Here is a 23,370-nt window from a genome sequence, read left to right as displayed (position 1 = left end):
AAGTGAAAATTAAATATGTTCTTCTAATACTTTTACCTTGCAAATTAAATTTGAATAGAATTAGTCATAATTAATGATCAACAATGTATTAAACTGCTATCAATTAGGGTCTTTTGGAACATCAAAAGATCTTTGAACAATAACAACAAAAATACATCTCAAGAGGAAAGAAAAAGCACAAGTACAGCATCATTTTGTAAGTTTCAATAAATATGTGCAAAGAGCCTTGAATGAAAACAGGACCCATCAGTTTAGTAAACATAACATGAAATTGAAGAGTTTTCATCACAGACATCTGTTTACTGGTTATTGATGGACCTTAAATATATGTACATATGTATATAAACAAATATACACATAGCCTACTTATATTTCCCTCATACATCATTCCAAAAGAAAACTTTAAGTTTTATATTTAATTCATATGTACTATCATTTTCTCTCAATAAATGTTTAATAGTTTGTCTTTGAAAAATGCCTTATGTCAATTTTATTCTAAGTAAAGAAATAGTTATTCTTAAAGGCCATGTAAATTGAAGGGTATTTAATGTAATATGTTAAATACTACAAATATATGAAACCTATTAAATAAAGAATAATGCAAAAAATTCACCTCCTTCAAGAAAAATACAAAAATTCATCGTATGAATCTATGACTTAAAGTAGCCCATAGGCTCCTTCCAGAATATAAAATCATCATCTTAGATTATAGTATCCATTCTATTAGAGTAGGATTCTCTAATTAGAGTAAGATAGGGGAGGAGTCCATATAAAATTATCTTTGATGTTTTGTCAAAATACATGCCTTCTGTATAATATTCTTTCAGGTATGAAAAGAGAAAGGAGCTGTTTATTTTAAAAAAGCTCTCCAATTCATTCTGATATATCTACTTTGACCCATGTCATCCACATTTGAAAACCACAGTGTAGAAAAATTTCCTTAATTGTTAAAGATGCGTTTAATTCAATTCAATATACATTTATGGGCATTTATGAGGTCTGTGATTCTCCTTAAATTCTCAGCTCAAGGAAGACCTCACTGACTCTCACCTCTCTCCCCTATACTTTTCCTCCCCATTGTCTGATTTAAGTGTCCTTCCTTGCACACAAAGCCCTGAACACACCCTTCTAACAGAGCAGTTACTATACCACTTAAATTGTAATTTTTTAAGCACATATTTACGTATTTAGGAGCTAGAAGAATGTCCAATATAAAAAAGATTTTACATAGCGTTTGATAGGTAAAGGAGTGAATGAATAAAAGTATTCATAAATTAAATATTTGTCAAGTGCCAATTACATGACTCAGGCACTGTTCTAGGTGCTGGGAATACAGTCACACGCACATAAAAGAACAAGTAAATGAAGAAAGGAGAGAAGGATCGAGAGAGGGAGGATTATTTGAGTATGAACAAGGAACAATCTCTCTTCTCAAGGTGCACATAGTCTAATAAAGAAAACAACCATCTCTTATACCTTCAGTGAGCAGTCAATCAGTCTGTAGGTATATATTGAGCTCTACTTTATGTTAAGCAGAACTGGAGATACTCATGGCAGTGAACAAGAAGCTCCAGGTGCCTACCTCAATGATCTTAGGATCGAGGGCAGTAAAACTCAATGAACAAATGGACATATCAATGTTTGATATAATATTCTGTCTGCAGGTAAGTGTTAGAGAGATAGAAAGAGGATAGAAACTAATGAAAAGGTGAGATAGGGACTACTTTCAGGATGCACAGGGAAGGTATTTCTGTAATGTTACCTTTAAAAGACCCTGAAGGATTACCACAATTTAAATGTTTTGGCATCCATTATTAAATGTGTTATGTGTACAAAATGTGGTAACAGAAGTTCTCATAAAGAGAATTTATGATAACAGACACACTCTATCATTCTTTACAAAGCCACATTGTACTACCTATAAATTTTGCTACAAAACCTAAGTCCATTTGGCTGCCAAAATGATGCCTCAAATTCCACTAAAGCCATCAAATCAGAGAAGGCATGTAAGATTAAACATTTCTCTTTAGTAATGACTTTTCTATTCACCCCACCCTAACCTCCATCTGCATTCCAGCTGTTCTGCCTCTCCCAATTCCCATTTTTAGAACCCATTCGTTAGTTTTTTTTTAAACAAAGCTAAATTCTCCTAGTATTTAATGTATAAAATATACCTAAATACATCTCAGAGCCTCAACTACAACTTACTATAGTAAAAGAGTTACACATATAATACTTCTAGTAAACTTCCTTTAAAATAACTGCTGTCTTCTACCCTAAGCTTGCTTCCAGGATCCACATTTGCAACAAGTACTCTTAATACTAGTATGTACTTGCCAAAATCTCTGGTCTTTGTCATAGCCTTCACCCTCTCATATCATCAATTCCCTGTTAAACAACCAGTTTCTAATATGTCAATTTTTTTTAAGCACATTTAAAAGAAGGGAAAAACTACAATGAAACATTGACCTTTACTACTTTTTATTCTTACTCTCTCCATTTGTGTAATTTCCTCATAATGCTAATCCTTCCATGGCTTCATCTATCACCTTTATTCCAACGTTCCAAATTCATAATCTCTAGCCCCATTCTTTCTGCCTGTCAACTTCCGGCCAGACTTTGACACCAGAAACTCCACAGGTTCAGAATGAACCTTATCATTCTATTGTCACTTCAGTGAGTTCTTTTGACTTTGCTATCTCCTTTTCACTAAACTTTCAGTCACTCAAGTTCAAAACTTTTGAATAACCTTTTATTTTTCCCTCTCACTCACTTGTCCTGAAAATTTTTCATTCTGTAATGTTGTCACTTAATCTTTACCTTTTCATTCCTACTGTTAAGCCAATCTGAATTTTTGCAATAAGAAGCCGAACTGGTTTCCTAATTCCACCGTCCATTCCCCTAATTTTGTTACCAGTCATCACCACATTAGGCATCCCAAAACACAAAACCAAATACAGATGTCCTTTTCTTGATTCTACAGGAATATACTAAAATTCTTCAGTTGAGCATTCAAGGACTTCCATGCTAAAAATCAAATCTTTTCCAGTCCTGAGTAGGCACATTATTATTTCTCAAAATGTCCACTCATTCCCAACACATGCTGCTCTCTCCCTCCTTCTTTACTTCACCATGATGTTCTCTCAGCCGGAAAATGTCTTTCCCTCCCATCTCTTCTTCAACTTGGTAAAATTTTAATAATTTTATAGAATGATACAAATTATAATTTCTTTTTTATGGCTTTTATTTTTCCATGTTACAATTTCTCCACTATGGGATTGTACAACTCTTTTAATTAGGTTTCAAAATTTTTATTTTTTAATTCTATAAGTTAATTTAGGCTTATCTCAAAAATCTACCTTCTCTTCCTTTAAAAACATTCTAGTCTCCCTCCTTAGACATTTTTTTTAATTATACACTTCTTAAATACCTAACAATGTTTTGCCATAGTTATTGCTATTATCTACTCCCCTACTTCCAAAATAAAATCCTACCTCAAAATTAAATCTATCCATTGGGATAGAATATGTGCCTTAATTTATTTACGTATTCACTCTTAAATTTATACACTCATTTACTTACTCTCTCATTCACTTTTGTATATAACATTAACCCATAACAATTTAACATTACTTACAGAGATACTTAAAGTGTAATGATTAAAATAATGTGAAAATATATAGTAAAATCTGATAATATGAAAAAAATGAATGAGTACCCGAAGAAGCCAGGAGTAGGAGAAGTAAACAAAATGCATGCTATCAAAAACCATACCATTTCCTAATTGTTGGCCATAAATAAATAATTTGGGATCTTTTGCATGATTTATCACAATATATTTATCTAGAAAGAAATTAATGAATGATTACAATTATTTTTGCTACATTTTTTGAGAAATATGTCAAAATTCTTCAGGATTATTATTTTATTTTTAGCTAATCATTTGTGTTATTCCTGAGTACTATTATTAATGGAAATATAAACAACAGGTTGATAGAAAAAACATATGGTGTTGGAGAGCTCTACGGATACTCTGGACTGCCAGAAAGATGAACAAGTGGGTCCTAGAGCAAATTAAGTCTGAAACATCCTTGGAGGCAAAAATGACGAAACTGAAACTGTCCTACTGCAGGCACATCATGAGAAGGCAAGGTTCTTTGGAAAAGATAATAATGCTGGAAAAAATAGAAGACAGCAGGAAAAGAGGAAGACCAAATATGAGATGGATTGACTCCATAAAAGAAGCCATAGGTTTGAGTCTATAGGAGCTGAACAGGGCTGTTGAGGACAGAACATGGTGGATATCACTCACTCATAGAGTCATTAGGAATTGGAGCTGACTCAGTGGCATATAAAACACACAGATTTTAAGAAAATTGAAAAAAAAAAAACCCAATAGACTAGACAGACTCAAAAGTAACCTGACATACAAGAATGTTTACATATTTATATAACTAAAGTGTACAGTTATTTACTCATTTATACACAGTCATTGTTCACTCTGTGGTAGGTACATGCTACCAGGTTCCTTAGAGACACATAGAAAAGAGTCTTTCCTCAGGAAAAAAAAGAAAAAAATTACTCATTCAAGAAAAAAAGGGAGATAAAAAAAATTGGGTAAAGTGTTATTTCCTTAGTGAAACATTCCCAAAAGTCATCACCTGCTTCTCTCAGTTCACCAAGAACTTTATTCTTTCAGTATCTTTTCTGTCCGTGGCATCATTGGTCTGTCCTTTTCTACTGCATATTTCATCAGTACAAAGCAACCTCTTATACTTACTAGATTTAAAATAAAACAAAACAAAATACTATTGTTTGTCTTTGCAAACCTCTCTATTATTCTCATTCATAAAAACTTTTCTTTATACTATTTTCAGTCCCTACTTCTTACTTCGCACTCTTCCATCATGATCTTGCTTCTGGCCCAATCAGACTACTGAAGCTGATCTTATCAGGATCATTAAAGCCCTCTTGTTTCCAAGTTTGATGGGTCTTTTTTTTTTTAATAAAGCAATGAAGAACATTGCACATCATGAGTCATTCCCCTTTCTTTAAAAATTACTATCTCTTTGTCTACTCCTGTCATTTTTGAGTTTCTACTTCTTCACTTCTCCTTAAAATTTAGGGCTTAACCTTTGTTCTTCTCATTTCTTACTCTATATTCTTTCTCTTTCTCTAGATAATTAATATCATTCAATTTCATGGCTTGAACATACAATATTAACTATCCAAATGTATATCTCTAACCTAGACTTCCTCACTAATCTCAAGACTCATATAAAAGTGTCTACCAATGACTCTTGTATGTCTAAAGTGCATCTTAAACTTAGCATACCCAAAAGTGATCCTCACCCCAAAACCTGTTCTTCCCAGATAATAAATTATACCATCAATTACCCAGAGGCTCAATCCATATTTCTGGTAGACATACTTTATGTCTTCTTCTCATGCCCGATGTTTAATCAGCAAATCCTACCAGTTCTACTTACACAACTGTTCTTTTTTATTTCTCTACTGCATTGTCCTAGTCCAAGCCATTATCATCTTTAGAGTGGATTCTCTTCTCAGCTTCCTAAATGTGCTCCCTGCTGTTTGATTTTGTTTTTTTTTTTTTCTTGCTTGTTTCTTTCAGTTCATTTCTCACACGGCATCTAGATAGATAAAGTGAAAGTATATCTGACCTCTCTCTTTCTCTGATTTAAAATTATTGGCTAGCTTCCAAATTCTTTATCTTGTCCTGCAATGCCCTACATCATCTAACCTTATGACCCACCTACTTTCTTTACTCCAATCATACTGGTCTCCATTCGGTTCCTGAAATACTCCAATCACTTCAATGCTTGGATTTTTTTGCTTATGCTATTCTTTCTGCCCAAAATGTTCTTTACCTATTCTTTGCAATCTTTCTTCCTTTAGGTGTCAATTTAAGCATTACCTCAGAGAGGTATGCACTGATACTGTCAGCAGTTCTTTTTTTTTAGATGATTTAACATTTTTATTATTGATTTATTTAGTTAGTTATTCTTTCTCAGTAATCTATAAGCTCCATGTGGGAAAGCACACTTTCTTACTCACTTAACCTTTTACTCACTTCTGTCTGAATCCCCTAGCACAATGCCTGGGATGTAGTTAGCAAAATAAATATTTTCAAATAAGTATATATTTAAGTGAATGAATGAGTATTATTCTAATATAAAGAATTTAAATTGATTTTCTCATTTTGGGGTCACTTTTCTACTAAACTGAAGAAAGTCATTATTTTTAGTACTAAATGATAGAAGCAAGAATTGGGTGGATTTAGCATTCAAAGACAATGAAAAGAAAAAGAAAGAGAAGCCAACCATTAAATAGTTGTTATACCCAGTGCATCAGCTTATGACATAGTTTGTTTTTACTTAGGTGGCTTCTTTACCACTTAATTAAAATTCAGAAGCAAATGTAAAATTTTGTGGGAATTTTCTTTTCCAATATCCTCAGGATTTGGCATATTTCCTCTTTTTTTTTTCAGGTTGTGAATGTCTCGGGAGATTTAAGTTTTCATAGGATTATGGTCTAGAAATCTCTATATTCATTGTTTCTTTAAAGTGTGTAATAGCATGATTAAATAGGCTAACTATAAGGATCTCTGATGATGGAATTCATACCTTTTGTTTTTATCTTCTGTAGTCTATTAGGGAGTCCCTTCAGCCAAAATTATGAATCATTTAGTACAACCTAGTAAAGGGCTAAATGCAACTCAACATGCACTGGTGTCTTGCTTCAATCTAACTCGTAATGTTATAACTTTTTAGCATGAAGTAGGAAACCTGAGAGACAGCAAAACACACACACACACAAAATAAATATTTTCTTCTCTCAGAAAACAATAAAAAATTTTTGGATTTACTTTTTCTAATTTTTATATATTCTTAGTTCAATAATCATATATCAGTGCAAATATTTATATAAATACTGATCAACTAAACCATAATTAAATGGTTTTTAAACTATTTGTTCTAGCAGCATCCATAATTAGTATGAAGAATCAAATATTGGCTATATCATGATATTTAAAGAAATATTAATAAACAGAAAGCACTGTAAAATAAGTTCAAAATTAAAGACAAAAATAATTTTCCAAAGGTTAACTTTGGATAAATATTAATATTTGTCAAAGATTTTACATTAAACAATAGTCCAAATGTCTTCTTTTTTAATTCAAGAAGAAGATGGAAATTTCCTCAGAAATTACAAAATTTAGATAATGAAATGTACCTGTAACTTCTAGCAACGTAGCTTTCCCAAGAAGCACCATCATGGAAAGAGACTTCTGAGTGAGCTACATCTAAGTCTAAACATAAGCCTGAAATCTTCCTGGCTATATAACTTTATATCTTCCTTATGAATCAATTGATTTTTTAAATCATTAAAATTAGAAAGATAATGTCTTCCTCACTGACATATTGAAGCAATTATTATAAATTAGATGCTACAGGTAAAGCAGGGGGCACTTGGATGTGCTCAACAAACATTACTTCATAAGAGCCTAGAGAAAAGTAAAGATTAAATTTTGTCAAATGTTTGCTAGATTTTACAAACATTCTCATATATAGTAGGCAAAGTTTATATCTGTCCTGTAGAGCTGATAATACATCATTATTTCTACAAATTTAGTACTCGGAAAGGTAAATGACTTGCATACTGCACAATTAGTACACTGGGACACCAAGGGTTTGAACTTAGACCTTAAAGAAGTTTTAAAGCCATTTTCTCTCTCTCTTTGCTTAATGTATAAAGGGAAGTTTTCCATGATGTTGAGGACTATCTGAACTACTCTACCAGGAGAGCTCACACTGGTTTGACTCATGAGGTCAAATCTAAGAAATGGGACAGAAAACTGATTAAAAGAAAATAAGAGTAAGCCAAGAGGATAGCTATCAAGTAAAGCAATTCACTGAGAGCTCCGTAGCTTAAATGTCTTCACAGCTCTCCTTTCCTGCTCCAGGACTAGATCAGCAAGTCCTCAAGGAGCAGAAGACTTTGTAGAAAAGGCCACAAAATAAGACATATTTCTAGAGGATAAGGGGTAAGGGAAAATGTTCAGATTTTTCACTATTGGTTTTAATAGGTTGTTTACTCTTCTCTGTTTTTGACTCCAAAATGTTAGCATAATAGTAGTGAAAGATGGCAAAAGCTGTGGACATACTGAAAAAAACCTACTTCAGTAATACCCTCTATACCAATATACAAACCCAACCTATCTTAATTGAATATTAGAGTATGAAATCAAGATTGTGTCAATTGTCTCCTGTTAAAATGGAGCCCACTGAAATCACCCTGCTGCCACACCTGGAATCAATATTGCATAATTCACTACAGATGATTTGCCTTATTTTCTATCCATAGTTTAAGAACTATAGTTACTTAAGGGCCTGGCTGACCCTTTGCTCACAATGGATGCTCATAAAATAGTTGTGATGGACAAAACTAATTGATTTGACTAAGAGAGCAGAATTTGAAAATACTAAAAGCTCCTCTTTTAAAGCTGATATTATTTCTCAAAAACACCATTCCACATCCCAGAAGATATCTGTTCTAAACATTAAATGCAACTATCTGTTCTTAGCATTAAAATTTAGCTCACAAATATCTTAAAACATTTGAGAGTATTTTATTTAATTTTGCCCTTTAAAAAACTTTTTTTTCCAATCAATATCTGGCTAGCTTTGAGAAATCTGGCAACTATATATTATTTGGTAATGATGATGACTGTCCCACTCACTTTTCCTCTTCCTTTGAAACTAAATCTGGAGAATATTTCTATTCAAATTTTTTCTTCTTGAAACATCTGGCTATTTCATTTTTACCTCCCTTCTCAATTAAATTCAAAATTGGTATATCCTATGATTATATGGTAACCTTGTTCATGGAAAAAACCAATGCATTTATTATAATGAGATATATAGGAGGACAGTAGAATAAAACAGTTGAAACATAAACTGAATAAAAGAATCCAGGACATGTCGAAATGCACACAGTAATTGCTGATAATTCTTTGTTTTACTGAAGCCATCATTATTGTTTATTGTTTAAATAAAGTACTCAAAAGGAAAATAATAGGTTTCTTTTATAAATGTTTACTGGTAGCTGAGATGTTCATAAGCTATATCTAATAGGCGCCAAAAGTCCTGCCTATAATCACAGAGCAAAGCATACAAGTTACTGGACTTCAGAGCAATGGAAGCTGGGGCATTTTCACAAGAGAAGGTGTTTATAAAGAGTACAGAAATTACAGGACAGATTCAAAAATAATTCCAAAGCTTTTCCTATAGCTATCTGAATACCTCCAATGTCCTAGTTATCTGGGAAAGAACTCACTTAAGGTGGCAAACCAGCTATCTAGCATAGAGGGCAGCACAGTGTGGGGACACACATAAGAAAACCTGTGGAAACAGAGGGAAAGGTAATATTATGATACATGATAACACTAAGCCTGAACTTCAGCCAATATATGGAGGAAGCAGGATGTGCCAGCAGAGAGAGACCTCTTAGAGGTCAACATAGAAACACATACACACACTATCAACACGACCACCACATCAGGAAATTGTTAGTGAGACTGGGAAGCACAATTATAAGACTTCGAGTTGGACTTTGTGAAGTGATAGTATGATGGAATATGTTTATATCTTAAACAGAGTGTTTGTCGCTATCTTTTTAAACTTTATTTTTTGAGAGCAGTTTAGGTTCATAACAAAATTGAGAGGAAGGAAAAGAGATCTCCTGCCCCCACACATTCATAGCCTCCCCCATTATCGACATTCCCCACCAGGGTGGTACATTTGCTAGAATTAATGAATCTACATTGACACATCATAATTACCCAAAGTTCATAGTTTCCCTTAATATTCACTCTCAGTGTTGTACATTCTATGAATTGGAAAATTTGCTACTTTTTGTTGTAACAATATTTTCTTCTAATAATAGAGTCCTTGTAAATGAGAATAGCCAGTTTGTTTCTATGTGCAAATTTTGCAGTTATCTTGAAAGAGATTTGAGTTAACAAAGTAATGTGAGAAGCAAAACAAAACATAAAGCATTCTAGGATATATTTTTAAGGGTATCCCATTACCAAGGTTATGTCAAATTAGATTATAGAGGTACTTCTTCCGATTTATTCATTCATCTAGACTGTTATTTATGCACCAAGTATTGAGCATCTTCCATATGAATGTCCTGGAACCAGGAGCTAATGATATATCCTGAATGAACACAGCATAATGCACTCTCAAGAAGCTTATAGATGGACAAATAGATAATTTCACTGAGAAAGATGAAAATTGAAGGTGTTACAATGATATACAATTGTCAAGTGACTAGCAGTTGTTCCAGACTGGAGAGGGGGCCATAGAAAGAATTGAAGAAGAATTTTCATAGATGGCATAACCCCCAAGGTAAGACTTGAAGCAACTGATGATGACAATGAATGACAGTCATCTGAGTTAGCCTTCAAATGAGATGATAATTATCTTACTTGCCAAATGCATCATTAATACAATTATAATTGTATTCACCAAACATGATGGTGATAGATGGTAGAGCAACATTGGAGAGAGAGAAGGAACCATACAACTGAGAAATTAACTAGATCTGACCCTCCGACATTCTCTTACATAATTTTTAGCCCAACAGATATGGCACCCACCTCTAAGCAAAGTGCTAATTCATGGACTTTTTAATCTAACTCAAGTACTTCAATGACAACTCCTCAAAATAATTTGTACACTAAGACTAGGATACTACATTCTTTTGCTTTCATGAACCTGTAAATGGACATGTTTTCAATTTAAGGCATTCTTTGTACCCCTATATGACTGTTTTATTTAGGAGATGGCAGATAGAACTCAGAGAATATTGTGTAGTAGTGTTCTTTCTTCTGTCTCTTCAGTCACTGATTAATGCTTCTACCCTTGGAAATTTTCAGACTCTTTGGAAAAATAGCAAATGACATAAATCTAGAATATGTTAGTAGGCAGAAGATTTATGTTCTGCTTCCTTTACTTTGGCATATTTGGATAAAATATCAAGACACTGTAAAGTAAGAAAATGGAAATCTTGATTTAAAATAAGTGTCCTCTCTTTCCCCATTCTCCATTTTTGTTTTCTTCCAGCCATTCTCCCATTCCTATACATTTTATGTGTCTCTGAACTTGAAAATGGTGCCATCAATATTTCTAGAAACACACACATTTTTAAATATCTTTTGTGCAATTCATGTCTCAATATATTGGATACTGGGATGAAACAAATGAGAACTTCTTGCTTCTCCAGAAATTCTAGTATAAATTTGACAATAGGAACACAAATAAATGTACTGTCATTAAAATAGCTGTATAAACACTGACTAATGAATAATGTACATCTGTTTTTTAAATGTTAGTAAATATTGGTTATGTGGGGGAAAATAAAAAGTGAACTGAATAATCCTTTGACCACTAGAACTGAAAGAAGTCTTTGAGAACATCAAAGTCAGCAGCCTCATTGTACAGAAAGAAAACGGGAGCACAATTTTAGAGGTGGGTTTAGGGGAAGAAAATCATAACATCAGCCTCATTTTGTGGAGTAAGGCTCTTTGTAGGTCAGATTTCTGAATGCTCTCAGAAGAAGGGATTGGATTCTCTGTCCAAATGATTAGATAAATTATCAACCTGAATACAAGGGTTTTTAAAATAGTAACAAATTTTTCTTGCAAAGCAATTTAAGCTGAAAAGCCTCCTAAATTCCTGTTTGGGTTCCAAACCCTTCTCTTAGAACTTTTTATCTCAGAATCAGATGCTTTATGTAAATCTTTTATTGCTATCTCGAACAAGCCTCCCTGGTTTGTTTTTTGTTGTTGTTGTTTTGTGTGTGTGTGTGTGTGTGTGTGTGTGTTTGCCAAAGACACAGAAAACAACCTCAGGGACAGATTCCAAGGTTTCCTTATGGTCAGACTAATGCTATTAAGGTTTCAAAAAAGTTATTCCTGATTTCTGGGCTAAGGGATGAAGCTACACAGTACCATTGCCCCTAAATGACAGGTTTTTCTTCTTTTTTGAATGGTTATACATATCAAAGTAAAAGACCAGGAAAGTCAATTTTAATAAATCTAACTCAAGGTAACTGGGGGCAGAAGATCCCTAAACATCCTATTTTATTCTAAATATTATGTGTAGTTAAACAAGTAGTAATATAAAATTAAATACTTATTTTTTCTGACCCAAAGGAAAATTGCATTATTAAAATATAAACTCTAATTTCCAAATATTGAAATAACAAAAATCTAAAAAGAATGTCAAACATGAAAATGTTGAAACAGGCTTGGCTTTATTTTGGAAACTCCAAGCGTCACCAACTTATTCCCAAAGGTAGTCATCAGCATCGATATGGACAATGCCATCCCTAAAATAGCCGATGTGGAGCTCTGCACACCCAGTACACTCAGTAAAGCTTGCTCATCAATTTACTGACTCACTAATAGATCTGCCACTGTTTTATGTCATCAATTTAAAGCATCTTTATCTGAAAGTAATTTATGGAAATCCACGGTCCTTGAAAATGAAAAACACACCATGTCATTTTCAGATTTTATTATCCTGTTTTCCCTTTTCTCATAAACATTCAAATGACAAGATAGGCTACCAGAATTGTCACAGCTACATTGCAGTCCCCTTTATCCTTCTCACACAAGATGTCCCTTTCTTTCTTCTCTCTCTTGTTTTGGCATAAGTAGAAAACCTATAGTTTGAATGTTTTATCTAGAAAAGATTTTATTCCTTGTTGAGAAGTCTTGGTTGATCAATTACTTCAGTAATAATATCACCTCATTCAAGTAATTAAATCATTAACGTTATGTACTAAAGTTTCCAGCATAATAGTGAGTATTCCCTCCCATAAAAATTTAAGAATCATTTAGTCTATGGCCATGCCACTCTGAACATGCCAGATCTCGTCTGATCTTGGAAACTAAGCAGGATTGGACCTGGTTAGTACTTGGATGGGAGACCACCTAGGAAAACCAGGTGCTATAGGTGTTAAAAAAAAAAATTGAGAATCATTTGTAATTAGTTTTATTTAATCTTCTGCAAAATATAAAACTTTCAACTTACTTGTGTTTTATATTTAAGAAACTAAATGTTTTTATTTACTTAAGCTATCTGATCTGTTTACAGTGGAAAGAATGTAATATAAGTATGGTAATGACAATGAAACAAGAGAAAACTTGGATATAGAAGCAATAGAAATGAGGATTCTCTGTCACCTCAAGTGGGCTTATTGTTGTATTTGTTTCTGATTTTCTGATATTTAAGATAAACTCCTACATGTGCTTCAAGACCCAGGTCAGATGTGCCAGCAGCTCTTTTTTCTCTTGAGAGCTCTAGTAGCCTTTTATATTTATGCTAATGTGAATACTTATCTCATTTAGTTGTAAAACTGCTTATAAATCCTCCTTTGCTCAATGGTCAACTCATGACTCCTCAAAATCAAGAATCATTGGTTTTCTTTGGTTCCTATTGTTAAAGAAGCATTTAGCACCCTCCGGCAACCTGTTTCTTCTGCTCTCTGTAAACTTTTTCGACTTTCTCATTATCCTTTGAGTTCTGAAATATCACATACAGGTTGACTCCTTCAGACTGAAGACTTGCTCCACCTTTCTTTGATTAGGATTAATTTTCTTTTTCTAATATTTAAATCATTCCTACATCTCAATTTTCCTCATACTGTTTCTAAAACTCCTAGAAAAATATTAGAGCTCCTGGAATAACTTCCAATTACTTATCACTATTCTCATATTTCTTACTTTTTTTGTTCTATGTTTTGTCCACTTATCAACTTTTTCAGAATATGGTATGTTTGACTTCATTTACAAATTTTAAGAAAATACATTTTTTTGTTCTAAAAATTTTTGCTTATATTTAGTAGTAGTCTAGTTTTCATTTTCTTAGAAAATTAATGTATTTAATAGTCAGGTTTTTTTTTTGAGAATGTGATCAGAATATTTTTCAAGTTCTCTTATGTTCATTGAACTATTTCTTTTTCTTCTGTTATCAATTATTCTGTTTCTTTAGCTTGTTTCTTTACACTTAGGTTGTTGGTTTTCTTAAACTATCTGATAATCTTTAGTTGGTGATTCATGTTCATGAATAAAGGACTTGATTGATGAATTAGGGTATGTTACACTCTCTCTGTGAAGAACTAGATCTGTTTCCCCAAAAGGCCTTTCCACGGAATGAGCAAACTACTTTCCTATCTGTATAAACAGGTGAGGACTTGTCAACTGGTGGTCATCATTGTAGGATGTGCGGCTTGAGGGTAAACAGGCAGACTGCCCAAATGCCAAAATAAGAATATTACTCTGGGAATGGAGTACTTCAGAATGTTTTTCTCCTCATATGAGAGGTCTTTCCTTTGACATTCTCTCTGTATAATTATAGAACTTTGATGTACTTGGAAGTCAGCTCTGCTTCTATCTCAGGTCACAAACGTCATACTGTATTATTAGCCCATTCCATGCAGTCCATTTAGTTTCTTTAGGAAAGAAGTTCTTTGGATTAAACTAAGGAAGAAATGTCACAGCTGTCAATTACTCTGTGGGGAGGTGGTGAAGAGACAAATTGGTCTAGCTAGCCTACAGACAGATTTTAAATAATTTTCCTGATTACTCTTTCATAGCTCTCCCAGACCCTGCATGCCTACTAACTGAACTTGGAGCTTTTCCCAATATAGCCAAGGTGTTTTGTTTGACTATGTTAGACTCTCTGTGCTTTCTCCTAGTCTGGATTATTTGTCAATAGGATAGATCCTGTTCTTCAGAAATCACTCACAATTTCAATTGTGCCGGCAGTATCTCTTTCTATATGCAATGCAGTTATGGATTTTTTCCCCTGTGAAACAACTTTGTTGTTTCGATAGAACTGGGAAGAGAAAAAAGATAAATCCACTTGTTATATTCACCATCATTGAACTAGAGGTTCTGTGAGGTAAGCATTTGTTATCGACTGTACCTTTACATGTTTAACTGAAGCATTCTTTGGAATGCTTCATGTATCTAATTATTAATCTTTAGAAAAATTCTAGTCTTGTTCAGAAAATTACAAAAGCCAGACTCATAGAAATTATCCCTTTGTCTGCAATAACCTTCAAAAATGTGAAGGTCAGCTAAATTTAGTCTCAGGGCTAAATATGACATCCAAGTCACAGATTTCAATATAGCTGTGAATATTAAAGGGATAGAAATGCCATAGATACATATATTTCAGTAATAACAAAAGTAAGCAACTTAAATGTTTTTTTAAATCTTCTAATCAGTTTCAAAAGTATACCTAAAGTCCAAGTACAATTTAAATAATCGAGATTACATACAATGTATTATGTAATTATGATATATTATATAAAATTATATCATGTATATATATTGTTTACATACCAATTTTCCAAAATAAAAAGCAAAAGTAGTTTTCAATTTTGTTCCTGATTCCTTCAACACCTTTGATAAATATTATCTTTCTAAGAATTCTATTTAACTCTACTTCCTCTAAAATCAATGACCATATGTTCATTTAATCTCACTATTAGAGGAAATCTTCAATTACTTTGCAATCAGTGAGAATGAAAGACACTGACCTTCTCAAATTGCTCTGAAATCACAAGAAGTGCATTTTGAAAAGGCAGTAGCTCAAACTTTTCTTATTAGCTATCTAGGTTCAATATTTTTTATTACTTCCAAAGATAAATTACATTTTCTATTTCCATTGTGTTACTCCATCTTGAGTCAGAATAGTGTTTTTTCTTTGTTTCTTATTGGAATTTATTTCATTAAAGGTTTTTTTTAATAGGGCAGAGCAATATTATTTTTAAAAATTTCCCAGATTTTTCTTTCCCTCTGTTTTAACATCCATCACCTTCTTTCACACACCTCAAAATATACTTTAAATCTTATCTAAGTATATATTCACTATGAAATTAAAACTAATTTCCTATAATCAACTAGTTAAAAAATTAAATGTGTCATTAATCATTTTTAATATTTCTCATGAAAAAGGCAATACATATCAGATCAGATAATATAAAAATTTATTTCCAAGTAATTCATTTCACTGAAAAATTTAAGGCAAAATGCAAGAGAATGCAAAGAATAATACTAAATATAAAAGATTTACATGTAAAACATGGAATTAAGGGCTTAAGTGGATTAATGTTGGCTGAGATACATTTTGCTTTTCCTTTAACAGTTTTCAATTTTGTATAATTGAGAACTCGATTTTATTTTTTTATCTTGAATGATTAAGCTAAAAATAGTTAGTTCACAAAATTAAATTCAGAGAGTTGTGAGTAAAATCACTGCATGCCAACATGATTATTTATTCTTAAAATATGTCATTGCCAAGTAGATCACAGTACTCTTATAAACTGGTTAGCATGTTCTCTTCCCAAAAGGGAAATGGAAAGTCAAAAGGCTGCTACATAAATATAGATTCAAATTCAAGCAATAGTGTGATATTGATAGTATCCTGCAAAAACATAAGTATTAAATAAATGGTTGCTAAAATAAGGAATTAATTAAATCATTAATTGATTATGCCATCATACTATAATAACTTCAGGTAGTCATTTCAACTATAGTATTGTTCTTCCTCATGGAATTATATCTAACATTGTATATTATAATTTAATTACATAGTTTCTTCTCTTATTAATCTGTGAGATCCCTGAGAGCATAGACTTTATCTTATTTATTTCTATATCCTCTGTGCCCAACAGAGTGCTGGTATTATTAGATGCTCAGCAATTTTTTTAAATTTTATTAAAATGAAGTATATGTTAGCTAGACAAAATAGCCTCTTCCATTTCAGAAGTTTATAAAAATTCCTAGCTCTAAGAGACATGGAGTTTCAAAGATGGGATTTGCTGGAAAAACAGACTAGATATGCTAACTTCATAAGCTCCCCATTATCAAAAATGGCACCCATCAGAAGACAAGCCAAAATCTACCTGAGTCTTATGCATGAATATTATTGCCTGGTAGATCTGGCCAAGTTCTCTGTTGTACAAGTTGTATTTCTCTCCTCCATAAAAATACTCACTCAGTTCCTTACCTGTTCTTGCCTAGTTTCTACTGCAAATGTGACTTTGGCATTGCAACTCTTGAGGACCGTCATCCAGCCATTGGAAACAGTTGCCATCTATCTCAACTATACTCTCTTCCTAGAAGTTCTATCTTACTGCTAACAGCATGTGCTCAACCAATACCAACTTGACTCTCAGTCTCTAATTAAAAAATTTGTTCAAGGAGCTCTCCAGCAGCTCTCTGTTCTCCCAGTTTACGGCACTCTCATGGGCTTTGTCAGTAATAATAGTAATAAAAATAGCTAACATTCATTGAGCACATATATAAATATTTCTTCTTTCCTGTCTTTTCATATGTCTAACTCTCCAACAAAACTCTGTACAAAAGTATCTCAATATTTGATGAATCATTCATTAAATTAATAAATAAATTTTTCAAATAAAATAAATTAATAAATTAAGCAAGTTGTATGCTCTTGGCTAAGCCTCTCATTTGGACAAAACTGCCTATTTTCCTAGCACAAAGAAAACCAACTTCATATCATTTCTTTTTCTAGATTTCAGTCAAGACTACCTTCTTTCTGTTCTGATACATTAATGTACTGATAGAGTTTCTTATAGTAGACATCCCAATGACATTGGGGAAAGCATCTATTTTCACTGACAACACTTTTTTAACTATGTTTTGGAGGTTTCTTCTGAGCTTGATATTAATGTCACAAAGGACTTTCGCCTTTGACATGATGGCCAAAACAAGCTGAATAAACTATTAAATTACCATTATTGTTGTTTTTAATCCACTAGAGAGCTGAGGAGGCAAAGAATCCTAGCTGAACCAAATTCCAAAAAGTGACAAGACCTTCCTAAGAGAAAAGAGACACATGTCTACTCTCACTTCTGGCAGAGTAGAAGGAGAAGAAATATGACATTAAAGGATATAAAGAAAGAAGCCAGCCAAAACCTGAATGAACTAATGAACATGGGCCAGCTGGCATGACAGATACCATTCCAAGAAGACCCAGTCAGACAGCAAATCTACACTCACAGAAACTCTAGAGAAAAGAGACACATGTCTACTCTCACTTCTGGCAGAGTAGAAGGAGAAGAAATATGACATTAAAGGATATAAAGAAAGAAGCCAGCCAAAACCTGAATGAACTAATGAACATGGGCCAGCTGGCATGACAGATACCATTCCAAGAAGACCCAGTCAGACAGCAAATCTACACTCACTCAGAAACTCTTTCCCACACATCTCCATATATACTACACTAAAGGCCAAGAGCAGGGCTGAGAGATCCTCCTGGGTGTGGGGGCCATCCTGAAATGAAGGCAGCATCTCAGAAGGCTGGAGGAAAGAGGAGCTGAGAAAAATCCCTCCAAGTCACTTCAGTCTGGACAGCTTGCAGCTACCCTCCCAGAGCCAAAGGCAGAGTAGGAGAACAGAGAGAGATAATCTATAATGCAAAAAAGAGCTGGCAGCTGAACTGAAAATTAGAGATAAAATTCCTGTGATTCAGAAAGCTGATGACTTTGCTTCAAAACACAAAGATATCTCTGAAATCGTGTCAGTATGCAGATGTTAGAATTATCAGAGAGGGATTATAAAATAATTATAATAACAGTGGAAAAGATGGACCACATGCGTGAAGAGATGAGAAATTTTAGTAGAGAAATAGAAACTGGAAAAAAGCTTAAAAAATATGGAAATGTACAATGTTATCAGAGATGAAGACTTCATTAGACAATTGGACATGGAGGAAAAGATCAGTTCACTGGAAGCCGGGACAACAGAAAATATCCATACTGGAATATAAAAAGAAAAAAAAAAAGCAGAAAATTCATTATCTGCAAATTAATAGTAAACAGTCAATATTCATGTAAAACTAGTTCCAGGAAGAGAGGAAAGCAAGAAAATAGAAGAAGAAATATTTTTTAAAAACATCAGATGAAAGCTTTCCAAAATTTAAGAGAATCATCTTCCCGTAGATATCAGAAGTTCAATAAAACTAAAGCAGAACAAATCCCAAGAAAAATCACATCTAGGCACATTATAAACAAAATGTGGAAAACCAAAGATAAAGAACAGATTTTAACAGCATCCTGAGGAAAAAGGATATATTACATCGACAAGAGCAACAATACGGTTGATCTCTGACTTTTTATCAGAGAGTAAGAGGCCAGAACAAAGGGGAAATGCACCTTTAAATTGCTGAAAGAAAAAAAATTAACCTAAAAATTTATATTCAGCAAAATGTATCTTTAATAATAAAAGAGAAAAACATTTTAAACTGACAAAAATTTGACATAATTGGTTCCTAGCATACCTGTACTACCTATACTAGAAAAAATACTAAAAAAGACAGAAAGAACATAACAAATAGTACCCTGTATCTGCAGGAAGAAATGAAGTGTATCGGAAATGGAAAATATTTGAGTAAAATATAAAATATTTTCATATAGATTTATGTGTTATTAAATATATATTAAAGATATACAGATATATAATTTAAAACAAAAAGAATATAGTTAGTGTTTATAACATATGTAAACTAAAGCTAATGCAATCAGAGCACAAAAACTGGAATTAAACTGTTTACGATTCATAAAGAAGTATACCATTATTCGCAAGTGGACTGTGATAAAGATACATATACTCTCTATTATAGAGTAACCACTAAATGCACCTGCACACACATTCACAGACACAAAGAGGTATACATAAAAGGCCAAAAGAGAAGTAAAATTAAGTATGAAAAATGCTTGACTCACCCAAAACAAGGCAAGAAAGAACACATTTTAAAAATTAGATAAATAGAAAATAGCAATGTTGTATATTTAAACCCTACAATATCAATCATTGTCAGACTGAAAAAAAGCCAAGCCCAATAGATGCTATTTATAAGAAACAGTAAAGTGTTGAAAGTAAAGAAGTAAGAAAGGATGTACATGCAAACACTAAGCATAATACATCTGGTGTGGCTTTATTACTATCAAACAAAAAAGACATCAAGACAAAGAAAGTGAAGATGAAGATAAAGAGGGCTATTCCAAAACGATGAAAGAATCAATTAACAAGAAGATATAACAATCCTAAAGGTGCTTGAAATTAATAGAATATTTAATATCAAATATTAATGTTGATATTTAATACTAACCAGTAACTTGAACTAAATGACACTTATAGATATTACACTTAATACACATTAATTTTGAGTGCACATGGATCATTAATAATAGGTTATATGCTGGGCCATAAAATAAATCTCCAATATAGAAAGACTGAAATTGTGTAGAGCATATTCTTCAGTCACACAAGCATTAAATTAGAAATAAATAATGTTATCTTGATTTGGAAGATCTCCAAACTTTAAAAATTAAGCCATATATGTGAAAAACCCTATGAATCAAAGAAACACAACAAAATTAGATAATTCTTTGAACTAAAAATGCAATCTTTTGAACTAAAAGAATAAAAACATATCAAAATATGTGAAATTAAGTAAAAGTAGTATTTAGAAGGCAATTTATAACTATATTGTATAGTCATTAAAGAAAAAAATGCATGAGATTGATGAGATAAGTTTACATTTAAGAATTTAGGAAAAGAAGATAAAATTAAATCTCAAAGTAGAGGAAAGGAAATAGCAAAAATAAGAGAAGAAATCAAATAGAAAACGTACAAATATCAAAGAAAATTAACAAAACCAAAGGTTACTTTATTGAAAAGACTAACAAACTTGATTAATCTTTAGACAGATCAAGAAAAAATAGTATAGACAACACATACTGTCAATCTCAGGGAAAAAAAGAATTATTACTACAGATTCTAGTAGATTTTCCATCTTATATAAAGTGTACAAATTCCTTTAAAGACACAAATTATCCCACTTAATACAAAAAGAAATTTTAAAAAACTTAAAAAAACCTATACCTGGTAAAGAAATTAAATTTGTAATTAAAAACTTTTCCACAATAAACACTATATGCCCAGAAGACCTTGTTGAAAAAATTTATCACACATTTAAGAAAGATATAAATCTTACATAAACTCACACATACACACACAGGAAAGGACTCTTCCCAACCCATTTTAGAATATTAGTATATCAAAAATCACCAGATATCAAAAATTTCCAGAACTATAGACTAATATTCCTCATAAACATTGAGGGAAACTTCTTAACAGTGTTAGCACAACAAATCTAGCAACAATTACAAAAAACAATATTTCATGATCAAGTAGAGCATATCCCATGAATGCAAAGTTGGTCTAATATTCAAAATTCAGTCAGTATAAATTACTACTTTATGTACAATAAAAGAGAAATTAGGATTACCTTTATAGATAATAGAGAGATAATAGTAGTATTATTTTAATAGATGCAGAAAAGTAAATGACAAAATTCAACACTCACCTATGACAAAAACTTTTAACAAACTAGAAAGAGAAAGGAACTTCTTCAATCTAATATGCGTAATGTATAAATAGCCTACAGCTAACAGCATACTCCATGGTGAAGTATTAAATCCTTTTTCTCTAAAATTGGGACAGGACAAAGATTCTCAATTCTCATTCATGTGCAAGAAATAAAAGGCAAAATTATGAAGTGGAAAGAAGTTAACTCTCATTATTTACTGATAACATGATTACATATGTAGAAAAATCTATGTAATTACTAAAATAATACTAAGTGGATTATACTTTTATATGCTAACAACAAAAGAATTAGAAAATATTTTTAATACTATTTATTACAGTATCAAAACCTTCAAATATCTAAAAACAAATCTAATGAAATATATGTAATACTTCTACCTTAAAAACTATAAAATAATACTGAAACTTCAAGAATAACCAAATAAATAGAGATAATTGGTCAATGGAACATAATAACAATTATAAAACTAGAATCACAAATGTATGGTCAATTAATTTTTAACCAGGGTGTTAAATAAACTTAATGGGAATAGAAATACCTTTTTTTTCCAGATTTATTGTTAGAAGTGACAAATAAAATTGTAAAATATTTAAAGTGGACAATGTGATATTTTGATAAATGTATACATTGTGAAAAGATTCCCCTATTGACTTAATTAACACAACCACTACCTTACAAATTTACCTTTGTGTGTGTGAGAGAGAGAGAGAACATTTAAGTTCTGCTCTCTTAGCAAGTTTTAATAATACAATACAGTGTTAACAACTATAGTAATCATGTTATACATTAGATCCTCAAAACTTGTTCATCTTATAACTGAAAAGATATGTACCTTTTTATTAACCTCTCCCTATTTCCAATTCACCAGCCCCTGGCAATCACCTTCTTACTTTCTAGTGCTATAAGTGAGACTTAATTTTTTTTTTTTTTAGATTTCACGCATAAGTGAAACCATGTAGTATTTGTCTAATAAATAGTACTAGAACAAGTGGTTATCTATAGAAAAAAAAAAAGAATGTCGACCCCTATCTCATTCTAAACACAAAAATCCAGAATATATCATACTGGCAGCTGACTTAGAACTGGGGAAAACCAGGGAACCCAACTGTTTAATTAAAATAAAACAAGACTTCCACTTATAATCAACATAAAGTAAGGAGGACTGGATTTACCCTCTTAACTGAATCAACCAAAAAAACAAACAAAATATATGAAACAGTAGTTTTAAAGGCACTGAACATTAGCCAGTGAAGAACAGCAATTCCTGAGAAAAGGGAAACAAGCCAGGTGCACCCTACAGTTGTCCCACCTTATGGCCTTGAGTTTCCAGGGTGCAGCACAGAGTGGGGGGAACTCCTTCAGAACCATGCAGACTCCGAGCCAAGGAGACCAAGGAGGACACAGTTCACAGGAAGGAGTACAGGAATGTTGGAATTGTAGGAATCAATATGATGAAATTTATTAAACATCTACCAGGACTTGGTTTTTCTCTCATTTGACACATTCTGTTTATGTTCTTTCCTCCAAAAGGGTTATTATCCAAATCCTGGGTTATTTATTACTCTTCAAAATTTTAGTAAGGCTCAGAATAGGTTAGTTGAAAATGGTTATGTGGGTAACTTAGTGTAAATGATTAAATATGTGTTAGTCATCACAAAACTTGTGAGAGTTAATCTTCACAGTACAGGCCCTGCACTGTGTTCTCTCCTCAACCACAGAGTAAGCAAAGTTAGACGGTGTTCACAGCTGCTTTGTTTCATCTCATGTGACCTGAATTTTAGCAAAGGGTGAAATAATTTTTACTGACAAAAATGTAGAAGGGTTACACAGACCTTTACTACTTGGG

At 32.4% G+C, this 23,370-nt stretch overlaps 1 long non-coding RNA gene and 1 pseudogene across 1 annotated transcript in view; one reads left to right on the top strand and one right to left on the bottom strand.

Annotated features, from left to right (window-relative positions):
* LOC107196757 overlaps positions 1-22,912 on the bottom strand; it is an 87,776-nt gene extending 64,864 nt beyond the window's left edge. The window contains exon 1 of the long non-coding RNA XR_001518190.2: positions 22,834-22,912. This is a non-coding gene — a long non-coding RNA (uncharacterized LOC107196757). The remainder of the gene's footprint in view (positions 1-22,833) is intronic.
* Positions 12,931-13,049, top strand: LOC112474771 (annotated as a pseudogene).
* Positions 22,913-23,370: the final 458 nt, after the last annotated feature.

The sequence above is a fragment of the Pteropus alecto genome, unplaced genomic scaffold (genome assembly GCF_000325575.1).
Source record: "Pteropus alecto unplaced genomic scaffold, ASM32557v1 scaffold7, whole genome shotgun sequence".
In the NCBI taxonomy this organism is placed as follows: domain Eukaryota; kingdom Metazoa; phylum Chordata; class Mammalia; order Chiroptera; family Pteropodidae; genus Pteropus; species Pteropus alecto.
Note: the sequence above shows the minus strand (reverse complement) of the source record. Positions and strands in the feature narration are given on the sequence as shown.